The sequence below is a fragment of the Anas platyrhynchos genome, chromosome 1 (genome assembly GCF_047663525.1).
Source record: "Anas platyrhynchos isolate ZD024472 breed Pekin duck chromosome 1, IASCAAS_PekinDuck_T2T, whole genome shotgun sequence".
Taxonomy (NCBI): Eukaryota; Metazoa; Chordata; class Aves; order Anseriformes; family Anatidae; genus Anas; species Anas platyrhynchos.
Genome location: NC_092587.1, coordinates 76,188,775 through 76,203,739, shown reverse-complemented (window position 1 = coordinate 76,203,739; position 14,965 = coordinate 76,188,775). Strand labels below are relative to the sequence as shown.

The 14,965-nt window shown below is 39.6% G+C and overlaps 1 protein-coding gene and 1 long non-coding RNA gene across 3 annotated transcripts in view; one reads left to right on the top strand and one right to left on the bottom strand.

Annotated features, from left to right (window-relative positions):
• LOC101801341 (sulfotransferase 6B1) overlaps positions 1-14,965 on the top strand; it is a 98,395-nt gene that overhangs the window by 36,624 nt on the left and 46,806 nt on the right. The window contains exon 2 of one of the 2 annotated variants that reach the window (XM_072042275.1): positions 10,290-10,454. The exons of the other annotated variant lie outside the window; for it this stretch is intronic. The gene's annotated coding sequence lies outside the window, so the exon portion shown is untranslated. The remainder of the gene's footprint in view (positions 1-10,289; positions 10,455-14,965) is intronic. 2 annotated transcript variants of the gene reach the window in all.
• Positions 8,062-10,270, bottom strand: LOC140003169 (uncharacterized). The gene is made up of 3 exons (XR_011811269.1): positions 9,701-10,270; positions 9,214-9,291; positions 8,062-8,159 (listed from the first exon to the last, which is right to left on the bottom strand). It is a non-coding gene; the product is annotated as an uncharacterized lncRNA (long non-coding RNA).

Here is a 14,965-nt window from a genome sequence, read left to right as displayed (position 1 = left end):
ATTACCTGTCTGTCCAAGTATTATTTGTCTATTTTGACCTCTCTTCCTGTGGATGAGTGTGTTCGCTTCATTCATGTTCTCTCTCATGTCTTGCTTGTGAGGGGATGTCTGCTGCCTTTTTGCTCTCATTCTCATCTTCTAATTTTTATTTTGTAATTCAGCCTTTAACCAGCTTATTTGGAGGAATGCTTGAGAGAAGCAAGGTTGAAGCTAATTTTCATCTGAATGCAGTTACAGATCTGGCGTAAGTTAATTACCCTTGTCTACTCTATTCACACTAATGCATTTTCAAAAGGCCTTGGCTATTTATACAGTGACACCTATTGCTTGTTCTGAAAAGGAGTTTTTCAGTTTTCAAGACTAATATCTTTTTTTTGTTTGTTTGTTTGTTTGTTTGTTTTTTTGTTTGTTTGTTTTAAACCAGTGTATGTTGAACGCTAGGACTTTGCTGACATCTAATTTTCTCTGTGTGGAGACCTGCTGACCTGGATGACTCATCAGCCTGCTGTCTTTATTCTTATTTACTACTTCTGGGTAAAAAGGTCAAGCTGGGTTATGAGCCTAGTTCCTGTAAATTTTTTTGAGGAGGAAGAGTGGTGTTGGAGGCCTTTGAAAAATTCCTATCTGGCTTTAGTTCTCTAAATTCCTAGCTGGATTGTTGAAAGTAATTTTTCAACATCTGTTGGGATTTGTGGATGAAAGGATTTGAAAAACAAAGTTGTTCTTGTCACACAGGTATGTGTACCATCACACTTAGGAGAAGCTGCAAGTGAAAGCTCATCTGGCTGCTTCTGCTCTTCCCTCTTCTTCTTCTTTATTTTGTTTTGTTTTGTTTTGTTTCGTTTCCCAGTGTAAATACCTTATATTTGGAATAATTGTGGCCAATTTTCTGGACTACAAAAATGCAATCCTTTGAAATCAATTTCATAGTCACATGGGTGGAAGGCTTCTACATTTCTCTGTCTTCTAAATCTGATTTCCGGTACCCTTCTACCTTAATTCCAATATTCAAATAAATCTAACGCTCATTTATTTAATATCACATTTAGTGGGGGCATTCTTGCCAACTCTAGTTCATTGTGGTTTTGTCAAGAGATGCAGCATGTAGACTGCTAGATAAGGTGATGAGCTGGTGCCTGGGACCTTTGCTCTCCTCTCTCACTGGCCCATGGTGCAGCCTTGCCCTCTTCATCTTTGTTTCTGCTCTCTCCCTTTGTCTGGTCTGTCTGTTTAGGCAATAAACTTGTTTTGTTTTGTTTTGTTGTGTGTGTTTTAATGTTTTTTCATGTTCCAGTTTTACAGTACCTCCATCACTTACAATCACAGAGGGAGCCCTAAGGTGTAGTTGTAATGCTAATCTTTAAGAACAATTCCATGATTCTGTGAATAAACTGGTTTCAGCTGCTTTGAATGACTGTCTCTTCTTCTGAAGAGGATAATCCCCAGAAATAAGTAGGCAAGCACTGCATATAATTACTCCAATTCTTCAGTTTTTTTTTAATATTTTTTTTTCCTAACATGAATCAAAACCCTCTGAGACTTCTAGGAGGCAAAATTTTTTATTCACCCCACCTATTTTACAATCTATTCAACTCCCTACTCCATCCAGATGAGGCCTGAGCAGGACATTTTCAAAAGCTCACCTCCTCAGTTCCTGTCATGGTCTAGAGCAGGTCAGAACTGGGAAGTAATTGCTCCCCAGAAAGGATCCTGTTATGGTGGGGGGAACCATGAGAGTTTGCCTCCCTAAATTAGTTGTAGCTTCATGATATTACTTCTTCAGAACTGTGCTTTCTTCAGAGTCTATAAAGGTGTTTTTTTGTGTCTTTATTAACAGGCAATCCCTAATGGGAAACATGATTACAGAGATAAATCACAGTTGAAACCAGTGCTCTCCCTCTCTTTCACAGCTGATCTAAGACTTGCAGAGTAGTTCGTCTCTCATACATTGCCTTGCTGCTTGTGTGATGTTCAGACTGCCCATAGCCATGCTGCATGTGAACAGAAGCTGCAGTCATTAGTTATAATATTCTGATATGGCGTGTGTAGGGGTGATGGCATTTGCTCACAGAGCCTTTACGACTATACAAGGTAAGGTTTTGAGCTGCCTTGTTCACCTACGCTCATCTAAATCCTTTGGAGAGCCTGAGACAGCACTCTAAAGATAATAGAAAAACTCCAAATTCACTTGTGCTAAGGTTCTCTTTAAGTCAGATTGAGATCAAGGGATTTCATAAACCTCCAATGCCTCTCGCTTCTGTGGATACTGAGCAATACATTGGACAATCTTGTACAGCTCTGTGCAGACCTTTTCGTTTCCACGTGCACCCTTTCCTGTCTTCAGGAAGCCTGTGTCACCTGCAGCATGAGGAGGCAGCAGCAGCAACACTGGTTTTCAACACGTGTTCTCCCCAGCTGAGCAGTAGGCTCAATTTTTCTTTCCTTCTCGTCACCTGGGTCGATATAATGCTCAGTGAACCTTGGCCCGAAATGAATCGGCAGTGCAGCCAGAGCCCTGTGAGGGAGGGCAGCTGTGTAGGCAAGTACTGTTCAAATCTGTCATGGGAGATCAAAACAAGTTGGAGGCAGTGTCCTGGATTAGTTTGTCGAGTGACATGGCTACAGGACCTTTCTAACTGTACTTGTTCCTTTTCTACCAGCATGTCACAGCTGGTTTAAATTTTCTTGCCCTTCATACAATAATGCCTAAAGACTCTTGTTTAGAGAATCTGAGCTACCAATATGACTGTCATTTTTAGGTGCAAGAGATAAAAATATTCCTTCTTTCTAATCAATTTATGTATTTCCATTTGAGTTTATAGGATAAGAACAAGGTCCTGCCTATGGATTTTAGGATACTGTCTGATGTTAAAATTCATCTCCATTTTACAAGAGTGTAAATCCGAATGTTCTGTTAATTGCTCTGCATAAAAGAAGGGCAGGACACTAAAATGTTATATTCTAAATTTGCCAGAACACCGGGAGTATTAAAGAATGAAGAACTGAGTTTTTCTTTTGTCAATGGAATAATAGTAATAATAACAATGTGGGTTTTTTTTTTGTTTGTTTTTTTCGGTCTAAGAAAAACAATTAAAAAAAAGTTATTGTTTATAGTTGTCCAAAATATTTTTGTTCTGTCTCCTAATGTTTTGCTTAATTATAATTACCGAAATACTTTGAAGACTTAGGCATATCTTGAAACGAAATATTTTGTCAAGGAGTCTGAAAAAGGACACATTGAATTTGTCTTCTTTCTCTCCCATTCATGCCCAATACTCCAGAGTAAAAGTCCTTCTCGGCTAAAAGCATTTGTTGGATTTGACAATGGCTGCAGTTGTAAAAATTCTGACAAATGTCACGCAGCCTTTCCCCTGGGATCATGGAGCAATATATATGGTCCCTGTCATACCAGTAAGAAAAGAATAATAAAGGGATTTTTAAACCTGATTACTTGTTCTTCTGTCTCTGACACATGCTCTTCCTGTTGTACAGTAACTTTTTTTAAACACTGAATTTTCAGCCACAGATCAAACTGTCTCCCTGGTACCATTAAGATGCTCCTATTGCTTTCCATTTGAGCCAGGCACAAGAACACAACTGCCCTGGTTTGGGGTTTGAGCCCTGATTTTACTGTTTTACTACAAACCATGCTGATGTGTACAGAAACTTGTTCTATGGCTGACTCATCTTTGTTGAGTCATTTTTGTGTCAGTGTGGAGTGGCACAGAGGGCAATGAGTCCCCATATGTAGCCTGTATTTTAAAAAAGAAAAGGAGAGCATCAGTATCCTCCTCAGCTAAGGAGGGAACATCTCGGAGTGGTGTGCTACCTGGTCTGATTTACTTGTCCTCCCATAGCTCCTTGGAGCTATGATTGAGAGCATCATAGCTGAAATTGAAACTCAGTCTAGAGATTAGGGTTGCTGAAAATTTATAAGGGCAGAGTCTTGAGTTTTAAGCATCATAGAACTTTGCTTTGGAAAATGTATATGCTCCTTTGACTGCATTATTACCACAATACCGTATGAATGTCCCTTGAAGTTTGACTAATAGCTCTTTTAATTTTGCAGTACTGTTGATATAAGCAACAAAGATTAAGCTGTAGTGCTTTAGTGGAGTTTTTCTATTATGTTGTAAAGTTGACCATTTCAGTAAGGTCAGACATAGCTTCCTTTCCTCTTTCTAAAGTTTCCTGATAGATTTTTGGAGTTATTTTTGTCTGGTGGTTAGTTTGTGGTGTGAGGGCTTGCAGGTCTCTGTCTCTTGTAATCTTTGGCAGGCTTGTTGGAAATGTCCTAGTGCATTTATTGTGAGATCTTGGTACAAATAATTTAGGAGGTGCTCTGTTGCAATGCATTTGTAATAGAAAAATAAATGCTTTTCTTCCAATACATTTAAGAGAATGTGCTACTTGTTTTTGTTTCTGCAGAATTTACTGACTCCAAGGCTCCATGAAAGCTCATGGCTCCCCAAGGGGCTTGTGCAAATATGTTTTATTTCCACTCAGGATTTTTCTCAATTGAAACAAAACATTTCATGTTGTGCTTTCTCTTGGAAGAGAGCAGTAAGCAATGCTAGAGGATACCACTTAAATACTTCAGCATGAGTGCATCAGGTGTTGTGATCCTACTTAGTCCTCTGTAAAAGCTGTTTGCATGATTTCAGAGTACCGTGTATGGGGCAAGTCTATTGGTTTCCTCTCCTGCTTCCTGCAGAAAATCTGATCTGTATGGGGATAGGACCTGTCTATCAGGAGCTTTCTCTTCCCAGTGAAGGCTGATGCACAAGGTCGTGTTGGAAGTGATGAAAATGGTGGGATCTTCTTGTGGTACTACCTGGAATATGATGATCGCACCAGGGAAACAACCCTGGAAAGGGCTGTGTCTGGCCAGTCCCTTCCCCATTTTATCATTCCAGGTCTCCAGGGCAGGGCAATGTATGAAGGTTATGTTTTTCTGTGGCCTAACCAGGACTGATTCTGCAAGACTGAAGATTAGTCTACTGGAGATACTGCAGCACTCCAAAAGTAGTGGCCATAACTTCGGAAGCATTTTGCATCATGTTGCATGAGAAGTATGATGCTACAGTTTGCCTTAGTGACTGAACATGCAAAGTGGTTCCAGAGCAAGTATTTCTAGTTCTATATGAATCCAGATAATGGTAGCAAAAAAAATCCTATGTTTCAGCCAAAGTTTTCTTGAAAGTCCTATGAGGAGCGGCTGAAGGAGCTGGGCTTGTTCAGCCTGGAGAAGAGGAGGCTCAGGGGTGACCTTATTGCTCTCTACAGATACCTTAAAGGAGGCTGTAGTGAGGTGAGGGTTGACCTGTTCTCCCACGTGCCTGGTGACAGGATGAGGGGGAATGGGCTTAAGTTGCGCCAGGGATGTTTTAGGTTAGATGTTAGGAAGAACTTCTTTACTGAAAGGGTTGTTAGGCACTGGAACAGGCTGCCCAGAGAAGTGGTGGAGTCACCATCCCTGGAAGTCTTTAAAAGACGTTTAGATGTAGAGCTTAGGGATATGGTTTAGTGGGGACTGTTAGTGTTAGGTTAGAGGTTGGACTTGATGATCTTGAGGTCTCTTCCAACCTAGAGATTCTGTGATTCTGTGATTCTGTGAAAGGCTTAGAAGCCTTGAGGAGGAATCATTTACTTCATCCTTAATTGCATCCTGGCAGACAACTGTCAAATCCCTGGGTCTTGCATAGGAGAGAAGAGAAAGGGAAATCTCAAACACAGACAGTGCTCACATCTGGGATTTGACTCTGGGACCAGATTTTTCAATAAAAGACCAAACAACCACCTTTAATGCAAGTACAAAATAAGGACTTTGAGAAGAACTAAAGGCTTGGATAAGTTCATTGTCAAATATAAGGAACTGTCCTAAAAGCCTTTGTTCTTTCCCGCACTACAGACCATTTCATGCATTTCTTGTCAGTGCAGGGTTTGTGACACCATCTATGCCACATGGGCAACAAAACTTGCACTTTCGCCTTTTGTCTTGTGCTGAAACTTCCTTGGAAGCTTTGAGACAAATTCTTGCACCCTGTAGGATGATAATAAGAGGCAAATTCATGTCCTGGTATTGCTAGTCTGGTACAGAGCTGTATTGCTCCAAACACACATTACAGCTGATATAGTCAGAATTTTAGACCCATTTTGAACTTAAGAATTCAAGAAATTGCAAATAAGTTTGTTTGAAAGGACTTCCTCTGCAGTTTAGGTGCCATTAACAACAGCAGCTTCTTTTCCTAGGCAAAGATCCATGTTAAAAATGTCTACTTTTAGTCAATGTCTACATTCATAGTCAAAGGCTTGACCTTGACAGCTTGTGGTCTTGTGGTCCCTTGAAGTAAACAAGTGCTCGTGAAATGCTTAAATGCATACTTCGGGAAGCTTAGATGGATTTGAATCCAGGAGACTGTAGCTGCTCTGTAGGAAATTTTACAGCCTCTTCTCAGACTCCAAACAACTCAGTGACACACTGCACACTCCTTCTGAGCTGCAGCTTTACTTCAAGCATGTTCTCAGGCAACAGCAAAATGCCAGAGGTGGCACCCAGCAGGCAAGTGGAGAGAATGTGAAGGGTAGAAGTGCTACCCTTTCATCTACTAGTTGACAGACACAAAACTTCATTTTGAAACTCAGAGGAGACTATCCAGGTTTAAGACTTCCTTCAAACACAGTTCAGGTTAGTTAGCTGGGTGAATTGTGGTTGCACTACCAGCCACTCAACATTGCACACTTTCTATATGAAAACAGATACAACAAAATGGCCTGGAATACACCTTGGGGTCTGGACTGTCTCCAGGGGAACCTCAGAAGGGATGTGTGTACCCATTGGAGTCAAACAATAAACACCGTATATGTCACATGGGCAACAAAACTTGCACTTTTGCCTTTTGTCTTGTGCTGAAACTTCCTTGGAAGCTTTGAGACAAATTCTTGCACCCTGTAGGATGATAATAAGAGGCAGCCATAATGGAGAATAGCCTCAGTTTCAAGTACAAGCACTGCTCAGGCATATATTATTGAACACTACTGCAGCATCATATTTACCTTCTTTGTTTATAGTGGACTTCATTTAACTGGAAGGAAAAATATCTGTGAACATTTACTAGTGGAACAAATCAAGGTTCCTTTCCTGACACCAGTGAATATGATGATATTCACTGATTGATTGTCTATTTTAGCTGCCCTGTTATTGTACTATTGTAGCTGCTCTGTACTTATAGGGATTGATGTATTGACAGAGTTATCTCACACAACAGTTTTCTCTAAAGTGCTTTAATAGTTTTGTTTCAATAAACTTTCTTAGCATGTCTTCATTACTATACAACACAAGTCACACTCCTCAACACAAGTCACACTCTTTTAGCCCCAGAGATGTTAAACTGGAAGAGATGCTCTTTAAATGCAAAATAAAATCAAAGTTCAGAGAGGGCAAAGAGGCATTAAGATATCTAGTCTGATTTTCTCTGCCAGTGCAAGATCATTTCCCGAAAAAAGACATTGTGTATGCATGTGTGTATGTGTGTTTACATTTGAATATAAAATATATGCATTTCTTCTTTCTGTGGAGAATATATTATCCTACTCTTTTAAAAATGAACATTGACAAGAGGTTGCTCCATAAAAGAGAATCTACTGCTATTTATGTTGTTAATGGCTGTCAATGTAAGCAGTAAAATAGAATGAATACATTAAAAATTAATTATTCAGCAGCACCTGCTGGTGTCCTCAGAAACACTGCCGCATATTTCTGGCAAGTATTTCTTATTGCCCTAAATTTTTTGCTACCTAACCAGACAGTGAGAAGATTATGATATAAGGAAAGGAAAAAAAAAATATTTTCTTTTAATAGCCCTCAATTTATTTTTTTTTTTTAATTTTATTAGGATAACATCCCTCCCTAATGGAGTTCTTCCTCTCCAGGGAGCAGCAAACCAACCACAGAAGATGTTGGTCCCATCTGTGCAGTAACAATTAAAAGCATTTTAACTCTGTGTGCAGAGGGATGAAATTACATTATTCATGAAGTGATCCCTTGCAGCTGTCTGGCGTTACCTCAGTTTGCCTCCTGGATTTGGTTCTCACTCCCTTCCAGTAAGTGGCAGCTATCAGCAGCTCCATGGCCTCCCCCGGTTGCCTTAGCTCATGCCCTAGAGTCAAGGAAGCACCACCAGTTTTAGCAACAACACAGAGCTTTAAAAATCACTTGTATTCCATTGGTCAGTAAGTTACCTACTCTGATTCCCTTGTGGGCAAAATTTCCATTGACTCCACTGAGAACACACAAGGCTGTTATCCCATTAGGAGCTTTTCTGCATTATTATAGAGCTTCTAGTATGGCCAATTTGCCAGGCTGGTTTAAATTCTGGTTTGGGTATTTCTGGAGCTATTTTTGATGCAGCATTTTTAATCTGATCTCCATGCACACAGTAGCAACCATATACATGTGGTATGTTTAAGACTTGCAAGTATCCATTTTTAATGAAAAGACATTAAATTTTTCCCTTCTTTTCCCCTGCTGACTAGAAGCAGCAGGTTCCTCCAAATTTGCTAGTTGTAATTTCCGGTCAGCCTCAGAACCACTTCTTTCCTCTAGGACACCAGAAATTACAAAAATGTCTGTCTCTTTCCTGGGAGTGGGTGGGTTGTAATTTCTATTTAGTATCAGCTCCTGAAACTGCCCTTTTCTAAGGAGCAACAAAGCCAACATGGGGCAGTGTTGTCCCCTCCTTTACCAAGACAACCTCAGTGGAGACAGGAGAAAAAAGATCACAGAAAAGGGAAGGCTGTAAATCATTTACTATGAAAGTAGTGCCACTTTACTATTAAGTGACATTAACTGTAAATGTAGATATTTGTTATTGTTGTTGTTCATTTTCACTGATCATAAGAGTTTGTTGTTATAGCAGCTACAAACCTACAGTGTTATGTTCACTGGTGAGCTGCTCAGCACTGATTCTGTCAAAGTCTGAGTGTATGGGGAGATGTGCTTGCTCACGTATGCTCTGCACACTCAAGCATAGCTGTTAAAGGAAAATATCTCAGAATCTCATCAAAAAATAAGAGCTAAAGGATACAGTTTGGCTCACACAGCAATGCAAAGACATGCATGAAAGTAGGTACTTCTCTCACAGCCTTCTGTGGGTTGCCAAAATAGAGGGTCAGGCTGACTACGTATGTGGAGCTTTGGCTCCATGTACCTACCAAGTAGATAGAAGAACCAAGCGGCCACGGCAAGAGACCTCTTCTTTTCTCATTTAGAATTGTTCCTTCTTTCCTACTCTGTAAAGAAAGAAAAAAATCAGGGTTTCTGCTTCCAGATCACATCTGTGGTATGAGTTGCCCCTTACCCCAGCCAGGGAACAAGGTACCAGGAATCTTAAGAAAGTAGCCAATTGTCAATTTTGGCTTGTAAACTGCTCACTCCACTCTCCCTAAATCTCTAAATCAGTTGATCTCTGAAAAGGGCTACCCTATCAAAATGAAATCCACATCAATTTGTATGGGATCTAGCAGGATTATTCTCAGCAGAAGGATGTGTGTATGATGCTATATATAATGTAATATCCGATGTCCCTGTTCTACAGATATGAAAATGAGTGAAATAATGCCAGTGAAAAATATTTATTTGTTGCTGAAAAAAAAAAAAAAAAAAAAGAGAGACAGAGAATAAGCCTGTAATGTTTTGTACCTTCGAGAAAAGTAGTAGGATGAGTGCTAGCTAGCTCTAGCTTTCAGCCACACTTGCACTAATTCCATGTTGACAGAGTTTGCCTATGTTTGACCTTGGAAAAGCTGGAGGTCATAAAACAAGAAGAGAAACCATTCAATTAGAGATAATAGGGAAAAAACAAAAACCAAACAAAAAAAACCAACACTATGGTACAGAGCCCATGTTATGACCTTGGTGACTTTTCTGAAAACAGAAAGTTTCTACTTATCTGAGTTGTTTTCTTAAAGAATTCCAGATGTCTAGCAAAAAATGGTTGGAGTTGATGGTCTTGAAGGTCTTTTCCAAACTAGATGATTCTTTGATTCTATGAAACAATTAAGATACTTGTTAAAGTCCACTCTGAAATCACTTAAGTCCTACCCTAAGTTGTTTTTCCCATTGAATCCCAGCCAGACAATGAGACTAGATTGATTTCTTCTCATGCAAGCATCTAAACTGTTAGAGAGCACTGCTTCCTGAGAAACGACTGAAAGCAGGGGCCACTAATTATTACTCTTTCAGCCTGCTGCAAAACTCAGCCATCTCTCTCTGTACCCTCTTGTTTCAGGTTGTCATTAGGAATGAATTGTGCTGACAAGGGCATCCTCATTATGATGAGGCAAAGTTTCTCCACAAAGAAATGAAATTCATTCCGCAGAGACTGAAAGCAAATCATGCCCGATGACTACATGACTAAAATGAAAAAGTTAAAAGGAAGGAAACAACTGTAAAGGTAACAGGGCTTCTAATGAAATATTGTGAGAAAAAAGCTATATTGTTAATGAATATCAAACTTTATGAATTAGAAGAAGACATACGAAGACCTGAGTATAAATATTGCAGTGAAATATTTCTGAGTGTTTTTCCCATTCTGTCTTTTCTGCAGCTGCCAGGCCCTTGGGATGAGATCTAAGCACTCACTGAGTTTAAACTAATTTGTGGAGGGGAGTGGGGGGAGGGGAGACATGGAGCATTCATTGCTCTCTCTGAGTTGCACAACAAAATAAACATGTGAAGGAAAGATGTGTTAGCTTGGGGAAAAAAAGAATCCCACTGGTCCAATTCTGCCAGGCCTTAAGACAGTTGAGACCACAGGTGCCATTTTGGGAGATAATTATATTAGAATGGAAGAAATCTTTCTTTTTCCAGCTTGACAGTGCAGCTTTTTCTGTTTTCCCCCTTGCTCCACAGTGCAGATAGTGAGGCTCCAGGTTAGGTGCCAGGATTCAAGTATGAGGGGGAGTTTGAGAAGATGGGGATGACTAGAGGGCTACCAGCATGGACCGGCTTCCCCCCAGCCAGTGCCCAACCTCTGCTGTCTGCTGTTTTGTCATACAGAGGGCAAACATTCCTCTGAGATTTATCATCCTGTTAATTAAGCAGCAGCTGCAGCCCTCCATGTAATTTCATCTGCGGGTGGCATGCACGCTGTTTGGAGAGCTGTGAATTCCCTAGTCATCAAGTTTCTCCGGGTGTGAATTTGCTCCCTCTGATGCTAGAGCACTATATAACAAACTGTCAAAGCTCAGGCTCATTTTACCTTAGCATTCTTGTGAACCTTAATTGCATATTTGATTTGTTTTGCATAAGACATATAAATATAGTCCAGGGGCTGAAACATCAGCTTCTGCATAAACACAGATCATGTAGTTACAAATTATTTTATTGATAGTGATACATCTCCAGAATTAGTTTTTTGGAAGGTGCATGTGCAAGACTATACATAATATTTAGACTATAGTTAGCAATCTGGTTTTGTTTGCTTGGTATTTAAACGCTTCAAACTGAATACGTTATTAGGTTTAGTATATGTTAGCTATTTGTTTTACCTATTGTCATTTCCTTTTCCTTTGTCATTTAGTATATTAAGCTGAACTCATTGCTGTCATTGTTGTCCTCTTTGACGAAAGAAGTTCAAATCAGATTTTTTCTAAACCAAATGCTGTGGAACACCAGGCAATGAAGTTAGCTCTGAATGAACATAGTCACATCAATATGATAATTTTCCTGAAGTAAGTGGCTGAGACACCCATGTAATTAGCTCAGGCACAGGTTAGCCAATGCTAGTACTCCAGTACCTAAATAGACAACACTGCTGGGATCAGGCTTGCAAAGCACCATCACACATATCTGTCCGTCACCCCAAAAGATACTGAAAAACTGGAGAGGGCTTCATAAATCTATGCCAAAGTGACTACTGGGCTTGAAAATCTGCATTATACAGAGAAATTTAGAAATTCAATCAATTTAGCTCAACAGAGAGAGAATGAGGGCATAAGTTGATTGTATTCTTAATCAAATAGACTTTTCTTTAGACAGAATTGTGGAAAAATTAGGGTCCAGGTAAAAGGGTGGGGGGAGGGATTCACCTTTCCAAATGTAGATTTCCAAGTGTAGAAACACACCTGAGTCTATATGTCTTGGAGTTCAGATACAGAGATACTATACAGGTGATAAATATACATCTAGTACATACACCTCCATGCCTGAACAATGTTCCCTTTTAATCAAAGAGAGAACAAGAAAGAACTTGTCTAGGTCACTCTTTAGCTGATCTAAAGTAGGTCAACTTAACTGTGCTTTGGCAATGCCTGCTTTTTTGTGTGTTTGTTGTTGTGTTTTTTTTTTTCCACTGTCTATAAAGAGTCTATCTCAGGCATAGGTGTCTAGAAATGAGAGAAGAAAATTCTGTTCACAATGTACATTTTGAAACAATATGTGTCACTGTGACCTGGAACATGTTGCAAAGGGAAGGGGACAGATTTTTTTGTACTGTTTGCTAGCTATAAATCAAGACTGGGTACTTTTTTTTTTTTTTTTTTAGATTTGGTGTCTTCCTCAGCCTAAGCTCTATACAAGAATTATTAGGTAGGGCATCGCATCTTGGATGGTGACATGTAGTTGTTACTATTAAAGCTATTGAAGTAATTTCAAATAATTTCATTGCCAAAAACCTGAAACACTGATGATAGTAATACTATGGAAGGTTTTATGGAAGCCTTGATTTCTATGTGCAATATGCTAATTAGAACCTGACTGTGCTAATTTGTCAGTATACCAAATTCAAACTAGTCAGGTTCACTTTGGTGTCCTCACACACAGACATAAGGCAGTAGGTTAACAAGTAAATTGGTTTTGATCATTTTCTGGTTTTAAAACATATATGACACTAGCAAAAGATGAAAAGAAACATTAAGCTTTAAATACTGTTTATCTTCACTAAGCACAAATGCATGCAGTTTTATCAACTAACGTAAAAATAAATTCTAAGCAAGTAGAGACATGCCAATAAAAACGTCTCAGTTGCTAAATCCTAACCAACTGATGAACTTATTGTCTTGCTAGAAAAGAAACAGTAATAATAAAAAAAGTTATATTTTCTATTAGGCTTCTTTTTATGGCTTGAAGTCAATTTATATGTCTGTATGTAATGCCCTGGAATACAGAGGTAAAAATGTACTGTCTGAATGTTCAATTCACTTTGGGAAAGCTGACAGTGATTCTTGATCAATAACTATTCACTGTTTCGACTAAGTGTGAATGCCACAACTGAAATCGGCTGGTAAAGCCTGTGAGGAGTTTCGGTCCATATGTTGCCTTCCACAAATACACTTTTCTTTTGAGGTGCAGGAAAAAAAGGTAATTTTCATTTACAACTATCAGCTAAAGGGTGTAGGAGTTGAGCTACCTGGCAATAGGTTTAAATGTTTTCTAAATTTTAAAATTATTTCTCCAGCAAAGACCATTTGTCAAATGAAAGGCCTTTCTCAGTCCTTCTCATAGTCTATTCATCACACTCAGCTTGTGCTGGCAATTGCTGCTGGGGGCAACTGGAGAAATGATCAGGTCTGGCAAGTGGAATATTTCAGTAAGTGTAGGAGGAGTCTCAGGTTTGTTTAGCTGAACAAGCATACAATGAATTTTACAATGAATTTGCCTTTTCCCTCTTATTAAAAAAAAAAAAAAAAGTAAATTAAAAAATGCAATTGTCTTTATTAGAAAGTCTGTACCATGCAACTGACTGTACTATGGAATTAGCACAGCTGCTAAGGAGCACCTGCAGTTTCCAACCAGACTCATTTTACGGTGCAGGTGCATGTGTCTGCAGGATACATACACTCCATTAAAATGTTGGATGCAAACACTTGCTGAGAATGAGCCAAGCAACCCCCTATGCGTAGCACATGTTTACAGCCATCAAGCTGGGATTCAAGATGCCTTAACACCAGGGACATGTACCCTTCTCTGTACAGTGTTAGGTGTCTAGGAGTTCGAAGGGGCTATGGTGAGAAGTCAGAAATGCCACAGGCCCCAGGTTCCATGTCAGTCCTCCCTCCTGTCCACCCCTCCACCCCTCACCCCCCCCACCCCCTTTTTTTTTTTTTTTTTTTTTTTTTTAACAGGGAAAACTGAAGGCAGAGCACTAGGAAGCAGATAAATTCACTGGATTGAGAGATCTTACCTGCAGAATGGCAATGGGCTGAGAGGATGGCTATGGCTGTAATGCAGAGCAGCAACTGCAGAAAAATGGAGTGTCAGAAGTCAGAGAAGTTGTGCAGCCCAAATCCTGATTCCTCTCTGAGGCATTCTGAGCCTATAGTAGATGGTATGGAGGGATTACGATCTCTTGCTAAGCATTGCTAGCAGATACAGCATGGATAATCTAGGCCATTTTAATTAGGGAACTTGTATGCCTTTCCAGCTACCTGGTCTGGTTTGAGCCAACACAGGTATTAAAAAATTCCAGTTACTTTGTATTTACAGTGAAATAATATCCAAGGAGATGATTGAAGTGCCATAACCTGAGTGGTTTCACAGTGCAGATCACCTTTTCTCTGTGGTAGAGAATGGTGTCAGACACAGTTTTATAAGGGCTCAAGCCATAAAATGTCCAACCAAAGGAATTAGAGCATAACAAGTTGGCCAAACAGTCTGCCAGTTTATGTTACTGTGGCTTTATATGTATAATTACATCATTAAATGGTGCTGCATAACATACATGAGTATCTGCAGCAGCGTCTTCAATGCTTCAACAGATGGCTCTCCAATCTCTCAGCCAGAGGCAACTGGAAGTAATGATCCAGTCCCAAAATATGAATGAGCATATTCAGGTGGCTGAATACACATTTTGTCAGCACAGCTGGGTGTTAGTCTCCTACATGGGCTGAGGGCTTGAACTTCACTGAACAAAATAATTGCTTGTTCTGACTCACACACTCATTCTCATCTAAAAAAGTTGCTCAG